This window comes from Macrobrachium nipponense, chromosome 38, assembly GCF_015104395.2.
Source record: "Macrobrachium nipponense isolate FS-2020 chromosome 38, ASM1510439v2, whole genome shotgun sequence".
NCBI classification, from domain to species: domain Eukaryota; kingdom Metazoa; phylum Arthropoda; class Malacostraca; order Decapoda; family Palaemonidae; genus Macrobrachium; species Macrobrachium nipponense.
The window spans coordinates 9,910,640-9,924,008 of NC_061098.1; the positions used below are offsets into that span (position 1 = coordinate 9,910,640).

General features: G+C 39.9%; 1 long non-coding RNA gene across 1 annotated transcript in view; it reads left to right on the forward strand.

Moving 5' to 3' along the window:
- The window catches only part of LOC135209618 (uncharacterized), a 64,670-nt gene extending 52,073 nt beyond the window's left edge, over positions 1-12,597 (forward strand). Inside the window, exons 2-3 of the long non-coding RNA XR_010313390.1 lie at positions 8,186-8,353; positions 12,452-12,597. This is a non-coding gene — a long non-coding RNA (uncharacterized LOC135209618). The remainder of the gene's footprint in view (positions 1-8,185; positions 8,354-12,451) is intronic.
- Positions 12,598-13,369: the final 772 nt, after the last annotated feature.

Genomic DNA, 13,369 nt, shown 5'->3' on the forward strand with positions numbered 1-13,369 from the left:
ACTTCTCCACTTAAATCTTCCATACGCCTTGTGACTGTTGAAGCAGACAAACTTACATTTTGAAAGAGTGACAACTTTTCTGGACATATTTCTTTGACCGTTTTTATCATGCACTCTTTAACAAATTCCCAATCAGTAAGTGGCTTTCCTTTTTCACATAAATACTTCGATCTCTCTAGCTTTGCTTTTAAAGAGATTCTGCTGAGCAGACACTGATTTTTTCAAAGAAGATATCTTGTTTGAGCGCACATCACCTTGAAGCGAAAAATAATTCTCGTGCTGTGATTCATAATGTCTCTTGATATTAAATGTCTTTAAGGGCTTTATTCTTTCGTGACATATAAGACACAATGCACTGTCACCATGTGAAATAACAAAGTAGTCAAAAATCCAACTCTCATTAAACACACGACCCTCCTCATCTATTTTCCTTTTTCTAGGGTTAGATGACATGTTTAACTCCTGTAAGAGAGGAATTTAATGGCTATATTAAGAGCATATGTAGATATGAATATGTATATATGGATATGTACATACCAGTGTGTATAGGTACATAATATATGTATACATATGTATACAAATGTATGCATGTATTTATACCGGTATATGTACATATATGAATTTATATATACATACACACACATATTATATATATATATATATATATATATAATATATATATATATATATATATATTATATATATAATATATATATATATATGTTTGTGTGTGTGTGTGTGTGTGTAAACATTTACATACATTTTACATGTGTATATATACATATAAACAAGTATACATATTATATATACATATACATACATAATAGGCTACATGTGTATATATACATATACACGCCGAAACACTAAATGTTTTCTATTCTGGATGGGACATATTTATACGGTAAAAGTGTTTGCAAACATTTTCAAAACAGTTTGCAAACAATGTTTTCTAGAGAGGCCAGGCCTTTACAAAATTATTTCTGTTTAACACACTGTCAATATATATCTAGTTCAGTAACTTGAAAAACAAAGATAAAGATTACAGCACCAAATCCTGTGTCATAAAGCGAAAATTAATCACAACTGGAAAAAGCACTCTTTGATAAGCAGTTAGCCACTAAAGATGAACTATGATAACCTGATTTGCTCCTGTAGGCAAGTTGGCGTGAAACGTTGACGTATAATACATGTTCAAACCGCGTTCGGTGTAAAATCAGAGATTGGTTTCATCACTTTTTCCTCATGAATTACATAACAGAAAAAAATGCACGATATTTAGTTATTTAAGGATTTCTTTATTTTCTTAGCAAACTGTCAATATATATTTAGTTCAGTAACTTAAAAAAAAAAAAAAAGAGAAAGATACAGTACCAAATCTTATGTCAGAAAGCAAAAGTTGATCACAATTAGAAAAACACACTTTTAGATAAGCAGTCAGCCACTGAACTAAAGATGAACTGTGATAATCCGATTCACTCCTGTACGGAAGTAAACGTAAAACGTCGACGTATAATACTTGTCCAAATCGCGTTTGGTGTAAAAGCAGAGTTTGATTTTATCACTTTTTTTTTCTCTCAAGAATTACATAACGGGAAAAATACATGAAATTCAGTTATTTATGGATTTCTAGGGCCGCAGGTTGGGGACCCCTGTACTACATTAAGCGAGAGTAACGTGTATGTGTGTGTGAATTTTAGTCACTAGTACATGCAAGACTTGACGTCCACAAATATTAGCAAGCTGCAGAAATCGTTTCATATCTGGGAATAACTTCCACCCAATGATGCAATCATAACTGAAATGTGCTTCGTCCCCGGCGGGATTCGAACCAAGTTGCCTGGTAGTATGGAAACAACGCCAGACGAAGCTGTTCTCTCGAAAAGTCGCCCCCCTCCCCCCAAAAAAAATGTGAAGGTGTTCACCGGTCAAAATCAGCAGTAAAGTTCGAGTTTCATATTCTGACTGCAATAAATGATGTGGCTTTTATTCTAGTTTTTTTTTTTTTTTTATAATGTCGATAGAGATATTATGAAATTTCCTCATTTCCGTATCTACGTATTTTTGTTTCTCTGGGAGGGTGAAATGACTGGCATATAGATCCCAAATACGAAATGTCATGGAGACTAAAAGGAATTATGCCAAAGGCCTTTGTCAATATGAGATAAACTCAAGTATAGTATAATATCCCCAAGGAAATATGCATAGTTTTATCATCTGATCGCAGTACCTTACACTGACCTTTTGTTGACCACAAAGCAACAGTATATTTAGATCTAGAAGCTGCAAATGTCTGAGGATAAAAGGAATTTTGTCAAAATAGTTTTTGTAACTAAATCATCTCTGTTTATTTATTTTCAGATCCTGACAGAAGAGGCTGGGACGCTGCAATCAGCGACTGCTCTACTGGATTTTGTATGGATTTTTTTTTTTCGTTTTTTACCTTGCATGGAACCAGTGGGTTTATTCAGCAACGGGACCAACGGCTTTACGTGACTTCCGAACCACGTCGAGAGTGATGAACTTCTATCACCAGACGTACATATCTCTAACTCCTCAATGGAATGACAGAGAATCAAACTTGCCGCCACCGAGGTGGCAGGCCAAGACCAAACTGACCACGCCACTGAGGCGCTTAAACGCATTGGTGACATGGATTCCCATATGTGGACCAACACTATCACTGACGCCCAATATACGATATGGCTGAGGGAACGCTGAGAACATTGAGAAGTTTTGTTCAGTTTTGTCTTCTGTCACCAGACAACCAAAAGGCTGCTGTTCCACTCATCCTGCTCTGTAGAGTCATGGACGTTCCTTTGTTTGTTTGTTTGTTGGTTTGTATGGTGTTTTTACGTTGCATGGAACCAATGGTTATTCAGCAACGGGACCAACAGCTTTACGTGACTTCCGAACCACGTCGAGAGTGAACTTCTATCACCAGAAATACATAGCTCTAACTCCTCAATGGAATGACTGAGAATCAAACTTGCGGCCACCAAGGTGGCAGGCCAAGACCATACCGACCACGCCACGGAGGCGCTTTGGACCTTCCTTTAGAACAGAGTTTGCCTACGAGTCAGTCACGCGCATGAACGTAAACCTCACAAATAAACATCGTGGTCATTCTTCTATCTGTTTAGGAAACCGTCATGTTCTGCTCCAAATCTCTGAAAGAGGCTCTAAATACAGGAAAAATGCTTCGTGATGCCGAGACTTCACTATGTTATGAATGGATTCAAGTGTTTATAAAGCTTTCTGTCATATTCTGTTCAGAAATGTTCACTATGCTTTGATTTGCATTTATTCTTATTGTTATAATGTCCACCTAACTATATATTCACCTTGACTTTGACAAACTCCTGGTTTGTCATTCTTATCCTTAATTAATGACTTGGAAGATTTCCCTGAATATATATATATATATACAGGGGGTCCTCGAGTTACGACGTTGATCCGTTCTTAAGATGCGTCGTAACACGATTTTCAGCGTAAGTCGGAACATTGAAAAATACCACATGATTTAATGTAAATACCTATCAATAACCACGAGAGAACAATTCCTTACCTTTATTAATTTGATTGGCTTGCACACTGGAGAGGAAGCTGCGGTGCTGGAGAGACTGGGGGAGGTTAGTGAAGAGAAAAAGAACCTCCAGAAGATGCTGAGGCAGGTGATTCTTGAGGTGAGGCAGAACATACTACTGGAGATGCTGAGGCAGGTGATTCTTGAGGTGAGGCAGAACATACTACTGGAGATGTTGGGGCAGGTGAGGCAGAACCTACAGAAGGTGCTGGAGATACTGGGGCAGGTGAGTCTGGGTTAGCAGAACATTCAGAAGGTGCTGGAGATTGTGGGGCAGGCGAGTTAGAGGGTACAGGATCTCCTGCAGGCCTCTCTACCTTCTTAAAATACTGCTCCAGGTTAGTCTGAACAGAGAGCGACCTCTTTTCATCCAAGATCTCCTTGTAACACTGCATCAAATCCATGACGCCTCTGGAAACCCTAGTGAACCTGTCCAAGTTGGGATCCTGAGCCTCAAAAGTTGACAACGCTTGCTGCAACTCTGCAAAACCTCTTGTCAAGTCCTGCCTTGTGAAAGCCTTAGGCTCTGGGGTGGGTGCTTCTTCTTCTTCCTCTATCATCTGCTTCTCCAGTTGTATCAGGTCCTCAGCAGATAACTCCTCGCCATGAGACTCCAGCAGCTCTGTAACATCATCAACCTCCATCTCCAAATTGATTTCCTTACTCAGGGCAACAACGTTCTTGACAACTAGCTGAACTGTGTCCTCAAACCCATGGAAATCATTCACAAATTGAGGACAAATTTTCTTCCAGACACCATTCATGTTTGTTTGCTTAACCTCCTCCCAGGAATTAGCAATGTTCTTTACAGCATCAAGGATGTTGTAGGATTTCCAAAAGTCCTTCAGAGTCAAGTCCTTCTTGGTTTCAGTTGCCTGTAAAGCCATAGCAATTGTCCTTCGTAGGTAGTAGGCCTTGAACGAAGCAATCACTCCTTGGTCCATAGGCTGTAAAAGGGCCGTGGTATTAGGTGGAAGGTAAACCACCTTGACATTAGGGTTGAAGTCTCCCAGCTGGGCAGGGTGTCCAGGGGCATTGTCCAGCACTAGCAACACCTTAAAGGGGATACCCTTGGAGGCGCAATACCGCTCCACACTTGGAACAAAATGGTTTACGAACCAGTCCTCAAACACTGCAAGTGTCACCCATGCCTTCTTGTTGGACTTCCAAATTACTGGTAGTTGACCCTTCCAAATGCCCTTGAGTGCCCTTGGATTTTCAGCCTGATACACCAACAAGGGCTTCAGTTTGAAGTCGCCAGCAGCATTACCCCCAAGAAGTAAAGTTAGCCTCTCCTTGCTGGCTTTATGACCAGGTGCTGACTTCTCCTCCTTGGCGATGTAAGTGCGGTTAGGCATACGTTTCCAAAACAAACCTGTCTCGTCTACGTTAAACACTTGCTGAGCAGAATAACCCCCCTCCTTAATTATCTCAGACAACGCTTTAGGAAATTCACTCGCTGCTTTCATCCCCACTAGCAGCTTCACCTTGCACTTTAAGGTTATGGTAATTGGCCCGAGCCTTAAATCGCATAAACCAACCCCTACTAGCCACAAACTCTTCACTTTCACTTCCCTCCCCTTTTCTTTTTTCAACGCTTCAAACAATCTTTTCGCCTTCTCCTGAATCACCATAAGGCTGACTGGGATACGCCGTGTTGATTTTTTGGTCTTAACCAACCAAAGCACCAATAACCTTTCCATTTCAATTATTAGACCACTACGCTGCTTAGTTATCACTGTTGCTTTCATAGGAGCAGATCCTTTCACATGTTCAACGATGCGCTCTTTATCTTTGATAATGGTAGCAACGGTCGAACGGCTAAGGCCAAGCGAGCGGCCAATGTTTGTTGGCGTTTTCTCCCTTCTCAGATCGCTTTATAATGTCCACTTTAATTTCCATGGTGATGGCCTTTCTTTTCTTCGATGCACTACCATCAGAAGAGTCCGCCTTGCGCTTGGGAGCCATAACAAAGAGCAAAAAGTTACAAAAACGATACAACACGAGGGAGAGAGAGGCAGTGTAAACAACCAAAATGGCGTATGGGCGAGGAATGAGCGTAGCGAAGCGACGCCGTCCTCTCCCCCCACAAAGCGTATTCTTTCCGCCGTGCGCCCGGAACTAGTTCGCGTTTGTTTACGCCGCTTACGACGCTAAACCGCGTAAGACGGAACGACGCAAAATATTATTTTTTATATTTTATGGGGGCGCGTTCGTAACCACGAAACATCGTAAGTCGAGACCCGGCGTAACCCGAGGACTTACTGTGTATATATATATATATATATATATATATATATATATATATATATATATATATATCTATATATATTATAACTATTATAATATATATATATATATACATACACATATATATTTTTAGCTGATAGGTAAGAAGGGTGAAAGAAGAGTGAGCTTTAATAGTTAGCTATAGCTAACCTTAGTAGGGAATAGTTTAGAAAGTTAAGTATTAGTAAGAGTAATGTAAAGTGTGGTTTATCCACAATTATATTTGGGTAAGGGTACAATTTTCAAACTAATATTAACATAATACAATAATGATTATACATTATATTGACATGGTGAATTGTACAGATTACATATTTTGAATTTTATTACATAATATAATCATATTTAATAAAGTTCCAATTTTCTAACTCTAAACTTAATTTTATTTATCATAATGATTTTGCATTATATCTACACAGTAAATTCTACATTTCCTAATAGTATAATGGTCGAGGTTCATCGCGATGAATATATGAAGATACTCTTCACCATCGGTGGTCTGTGTTGTTTGGGTCAAGGTTTCTCTCTTCTGCTTCCGATTCTTCTACTAATTCACTATTGTATTGAACTAGTTTCCTCCATATATTGGTTGCCAGTCTGTATAATCTCTGATTAATTGGTTCTACTTTGTATTTTTTTATGTATTTGTTCTATATTCAGATCGTCTTCTTCTTGATTGTTTCTCACTGCAGACCTTAGTATCTTATTTTGGAATTTTTGTAATGCACTCACATTGGAAGTCGATGCTAAACACGTGGGTATTGGTGGATATTCCATTATTGGTCTGACTAGGTTTTTGTAGAAATGGATTTTGATAGTTGTGTTCATATTCCTAAACCTTTTCAGCTTTGTATTTTGTGTTCTTGCTATCCTTAGCCTTTCTCTCACATGTCTTGATATATATTCCTCTTTGTCCGAATTGCATTCCTAGTATTCTTGTACTTTAAGTAAAATTCATTGGTTGTATGTCTAACAATATTTGTGCAGGTTTGTATGCAGATACCGATACTAGTTGGAATTTAGATTTATTTGTCTTTATCTTCCACTTCTTTTCAAACTGATTTATTCTTTCCATTTGGTTCATTGTTTTTTGTGCTACTTGTCTTTTGAAATTTGGGTCCCTTCTCCTTGTACGTTTTTGAATATAGGATGCATTGCAATGTCACGCATATACTCATTTGGATGCTCTTAAATGATTAGCGTATTGATGAACGATTTTAACACGAATAAGACTACAAGACTCTTGCATAACTTAACTTAACCTAACTTAAGTTAGGTTAGGTTGGTTATGTTAGGTATTTGAACAAGTTGACATCACTTTGGTACAAATTTTACACTCATCTAGTCCTTTCTCCATAACAAAGAGCTTTTGTAGAACTGATACCAACATTGATTCATTATTATTATTAAACAGTCTCCCGTCTATGTAATTAAAGTGCAAAAAGACGCCGTCCTCATTACCTTTGTGTGTGCTACGTATTGAATTTCTTGTGGAACAAGGTTACAGGAAGTCCAACTCTCAAACTGATGACACAGTTTGCTGCAAACTCCTCCAACGGTTTTCCATCGTACGATGCCGATGCGCAAGTTTTTATGTTTGGGTCCACGAACCAGTTTCCCAAAATAAAAAATTCCTCTGCTACTACTTACCACGTCAAAGCTTTCACAAGGTTTACAAATATTTGTCAATTAGGCCTACATGGGGGAACAGCCTTCCCTTGGAACTGTGTTTTCCTTCATCGCTCAATTTGGCTGACATATATTAGTGCAATTTGTGGTTTCTTGGTCATCTAGAGAACCACATTATTCTGCGTGGCGGGGGGGGTGGGGGGGTCATGAAATTGATGTTCTTTGCAAGATTATCGAAAGGAAAACAAAACTAATCGAGGTCACCGAACATAGATCTATCCTTTGGTGGTCTGGGTATATGATGCTGTACGAGCCGCAGCCCATGAAGCTTTCAGCCGATGCGCAGTGGTAGCCTTCCCTATAGCGTTACAAGACGCACGATTATGGCTAAATCTAACGTTAGATAAAATAATAACTACTGAGGCTAGAGGGCTGCAATTTGGTACGTTTGATGATTGGAGAGTGGATGATCAACCTACCAATTTGCAGCCCTCTAGCCTTAGCAGTTTTTGAGATCTCAGGGCGGACGGACAGACAAATAACCATCTCGATAGTTTTCTTTCACAGAAAGTTAAAACGTCCGCGGATATATCCAGACTGCTCCATACTTAAGATATATTTCTTTTAATTCATACCATTGTCCTACTCCATATGTAATGCATACGAACTCATCTTCTCTTCCAGGTCCTAGACCTCCTACCTCCTCCTCCCTCCCTGCACCTGCACAGCCTCCTGGGAAGGAAAAAGAGACCACTCAATCAATGGCGCACCACTGGGTCATTTCCAAGTCCGGTTACACGAGACAAGGAACCTACCTACTTCTCGTGGCACTGGGGGCCATCTTGGGACAAGGTAGGGCAACGACACTTAGGAGATATAGAGGTTTATGAAATGTGCGTCCAAAAGATAAACGCATAGTTATATATATATATATATATATATATATATATATATATATATATATATATATATATATATATATATATATATATATATATATATATATATATATATATATATATATATATTTCATTTTATACTGTACTCTCGTACACCTGGGGGGGGCAACCAAGTCCTTGTGGGTGCCGGTCCCAAGCCCGGATAAATAGGGAGGGTTGGTGTCAGGAAGGGCATCCGGCTGTAAAAATCTGTGCCAAAACCAAAAATGGAATGAGCCGAAATATGGAAAGAGGTAATGCTAGGGCGTACTCCGTAAACGACGCACAGAGACATCGCCCTAACTCTGTGGTAAGGCGAGGGCTACTGCATCGGAGCGGGTGCAGCTAAAGAAGCGAGCTCACATTGGGTTCAGAATATGTCAGCTAAATGTTGGGTCCATGACTGGGAGAGGTAGGGAATTGGCTGACTTGATGAGAGAAAAGAAAGTAGATGTTGTGTGTGTGCAAGAAACGCGGTGGAAAGGAAATAAAGCTAAAGAGTTGGGAGATGGATATAAGCTATATTATAGTGGAGCAAATAAACAAGGTAGAAATGGAGTTGGCATAGTAGTCTAGTGAACTAAAGAACTCGGTAATAGAAGTGCATAGAAAGAATGACCGTATCATCAAGATTGAAGATATGTTATGGAGGAGAGATTCTGAATATTATAAGCGCATATGCACCACAAGTTGGTTGCACAGAAGAAGAGAAGGGAAATTTCTGGAGAGACATGGATGGAATAATGCAAGAACTGGAAGAGCATGAGAGGGTGATAGTTGGGGCAGATTTGAATGGCCATGTCGGAAGTGAAAATGAGGCGATTGGGCGGGTGCATGGGGGCCATGGAATTGGGGAGAGAAACCCAGAAGGAGAGAGTGTAGTGGACTTTGCTGTGTCATTCGACATGGCAATAGTAAACACATTCTTTGAGAAGAAAAGGGAACACCTAATAACATATAGAAGTGGGGGAAGATTCTCCCAGATAGACTATTTCTTGTATAAAAGGATAAATCTGGTGGAGGTCAAGAACTGCAAAGTTATTCCAGGCGACCATGTAGCCCCCCAACACAGGCTGCTATGTATGGACTTGAAGTTGAAAAGGGAAAGAAAAACCAAAGCTAAAGGATAAGGAAAATTAAATGGTACGAATTACAGAAGGAAGGGGATAAGAAGAGAGAGTTTAAGAGGAGGGTTTTGGAGGATATTGATATAGGGATTGAAGATGTTCAAGAATGGTGGGCATGAAATGCAGCAGTAATAAGAAGGCATGGAAAGGAGCTGCTAGGAGAGACATCTGGTATCATATGGGAAGAAAAGGAGAGTTGGTGGTGGGATGAAGACATTGAGAAAGTAGTAAAAGATAAGAAGGAGGCAAAGAAAAGATGGGAAGAGTCACAGTCAGTGGAAGACAGAAATAGGTACAGAGAGAAAAACAAGGTGGTGAAGGGCTGGTAGCCAAGCTAAAGCAAAGTCGTATGATGATGTGTATAATGAGCTGGGGACAAAGGAAGGATTAAAGAAGATGATCAAGCTATCAAAGGCTAGAAATAAGAGCACCAAAGATATAACACATATCAAACAAATAAAGGATCAAGAGGGTGTAGTGCTTAGAAAGGAGGAAGACATTGTGAAGAGATGGAAAGAATATTTCGAACAGTTGTTAAATGAAGAAAATAATAGACTAATAAGAGAGGATGGGCAAGTGAACATTGGCATGGTAATGAGGTTTTCTAGGCAAGAGGTACTAAATGCACTGAAGAAGATGAAGAATGGGAAGGCAACCGGACCAGACATGATCCCGGTGGAGGCATGGAAAGCATTAGGAGATGAAGGAGTGGATATACTGTACGATCTTATGATAAAGATCCTTGAACAGGAAAAGATACCAAATGAGTGGCGTGGGAGTATATTGATCCCAATTTTTATTTTAAAGGGAAAGGCGATGTCCAAGAGTGTGGTAATTATAGGGGCATTAAATTGATGTCCCACACTTTGAAGATACTGGAAAGGATGATAGATGCTAGACAGAGAGAAGAAGTACAAATAGGTAAAGAGCAGATGGGATTTATGAAGGGAAGGGGAACAACAGATGGTATATTTTGTCTGAGGCAAATAATGGAGAAATTCGGGGAAAGACAAAGGGACCTACATATGGTATTCATTGACCTTGAGAAGGCTTATGACCGAGTCCCGAGACAAGAGGTATGGAGGAGCCTGAGGGAGAAGATGGTGCCAGAGAAGTATGTGCGATTGATGCAAGAGATGTACCGGAATGTATTTACCAGAGTGAGGAGCAGTGTTGGGGAGACAGAAGGTTTTGAGGTGAGAGTAGGATTATCTTTATCTTTAACATAGTGATGGATGTTATAATAGAGGAAGTAAGGGAGACAGTACCATGGAACATATTGTATGCGGATGATATTGTTCTGTGTGCAGAGAGCAGGGAAGATCTGGAAGTGAAATTGGAAAGATGGAGACAAGTACTGGAGGACAGAGGAATGAGAATAAGTAGATCCAAGACAGAATATATGTGTACCACCACTGAGGGGGATGATAGAGAAAGTATTCAGCTTGGTGGAGAGCAAATAAGGAGAGTTGATAAGTTTAAGTATTTGGGATCTTTTGTTGACGCTGGAGGAAGTATGGAAGAAGAAGTAAAACATCGGGTACGGGCAGGCTGGAACAACTGGAGAGCGGCCTCGGGAGTTCTTTGTGACAAAAGAGTGCCGCTTAGGTTAAAAGGAAAATTTCACAAGACGGTGGTAAGAACAGCAATGCTGTATGGTACGGAAACAGCAAGCATGAGAAAAGCAGAGCAGAAGAAGATGGATGTGGCAGAAATGAGAATGCTTAGGTGGATGTCTGGGGTAACAAGAGTGGATAGGATCAGAAATGACTACATAAGGGGGTCAACTAAGGTGGTGGAAGTATCAAAGAAAGTGCAGGAGGGGAGGCTGAGATGGTATGGACACCTGTTGAGGAGAGATGAGGACCACGCTGGGAGACATACTATGGGGGTGGAGGTGCAAGGAAGAAGAAAAAGAGGGAGACCAAGAAAGAGATGGAAGGACTGTGTGAGAGGAGACTTAAATGAGAAGGGAATTGATGAGGCAGAAGCACAAGATAGAAATAGATGGAAACGGCTCATCCGAAACGGCGACCCCATATAAAAATGGGAACAAGCTGGGAAGAAGACTCTCGTACATCAACATACCTGTAGCAGCTCTGCAAATGGTATATCGTGATAAGACCAAGTTTAGAAGGAGGATTTTATTAGTAATGATGTGTTTTTATGCTAATAGTTTATGTATCTGACGATTTTCATGTAAAATACTTTAAATGGATATTTAGATATAAATCTATGTGAATATTACTATCATCAGCCGAGGTTAAATTTTAAAGAAACATTTTATGCGTATTTTAATCCAATGCACATTTTAAGAATACCCCACTGTAATATTGTGGAATAAAAGTATTATTATTATTATTATTATTATTGTATGTTGGAAGTAAACCCTCTTTTAAACATGTTTTATCAAAAGTGATTGCTGCCTCAGCTGCATTAATTTTATAAAGGTTCTTCTCTATTTTTCTAATTATAATTATTGTTTTCTCATTGTTGCTTAAACTGGTGAGCAACGCACCGAAGGTTGACATACCTCAATTAGGTAATAGTAAAAAACGGTTGGATTTTTATTGGTAAAAAATTATAATTATTATTATTATATAATTAAGTATGTCTTAGTTTAACCAGACCACTGAGCTGATTAACAGCTATAGGGCTGAGCCCGTAATGATTATAGATATTTTTTTTTACGTGACTATCCATGGTTACTTAGCAACGGGACCTACGGACACAGCTTATTGTGGGATCCGAGAGCGAAGAATCGAACTCGGGACTACCGAGTTCGGTAGGGCGAGCACGAAAAGCACTCGTTCGTCCAGCGAGGAACTGATTTAAGATATGATAATACGGCCCCTTTTTCTTCCCTTTCCTTTGTATTCCCACAGCTCTGGGGAAGCACGAGTGCTTCGCCGACCTGAACGGACCGAAGGACGACCCAAACAACATCTACAAATGCGCAGACAACGAGAAGTGTTGCCAAGATGGCGGAAAACCCTCCTGCTGCAGGGAGAAGGATAAGGGGAAGGCGGCCATGGAGGCAGGTGATGAGAGAGAGAGAGAGAGAGAGAGAATTCAGCCAATTACCAAGCGCTGGGACCTACGAAATTGAGGGGAAACTGAGAGCAAAAAGGTTGAAAGAAGTGTTAAGATAGGGAATACGAACGGAGGTACAGTAAAATGGAACGCAGTAGGTTGTGGCTAAGGGCCGAAGGGACGCTGTAAAAGCCCATTGTTTGGAGAGAAATTGCTTTCATTTTTTTTTTAGGAATTTCTTTATTTTTGGGGGAATCTTTATTTCGTTATGAAAAATAGCTCTAAGCTGACAGTACCCACCAGCCCCCCTCCCCCGTCCGCAATCGAGGACAAGAACCATTTAAGTTGTTTTCTCCAGTTTCTTCCTCAATTTCCTCCTCAAATTCCCCCTAAATTTCTTCCTCAGTTTCCTCCTCAATATTCTCCTTAAGTTCCCCTTCAATTTCCTCCTAAATTTCCCCAAATTTCTTCTTCAATTTCCTCCTCAAATTCCTCCTAAATTTTCCCAAATTTCTTCTTCAATTTCCCACCAATTTCTTCCTCAATTTCCCCAAATTTCATTTCCTCCAATCCCAACCCCCTCAAATTTCCTCCTAAATTTCACCTCAATTTCCCCCAATTTCTTCCTCAAATTCCTCCTTAAGTTCCCCTTCAATTTCCTCCTCAGTTTCCCTAATTTCCTCCTCAAGTTCCCTTACAATTTCCTCCTCAAATTCCACTTCAATTCCCCCTTCAACTTCCTCGATTCCCTCCTCAAATTCCACTTCAAT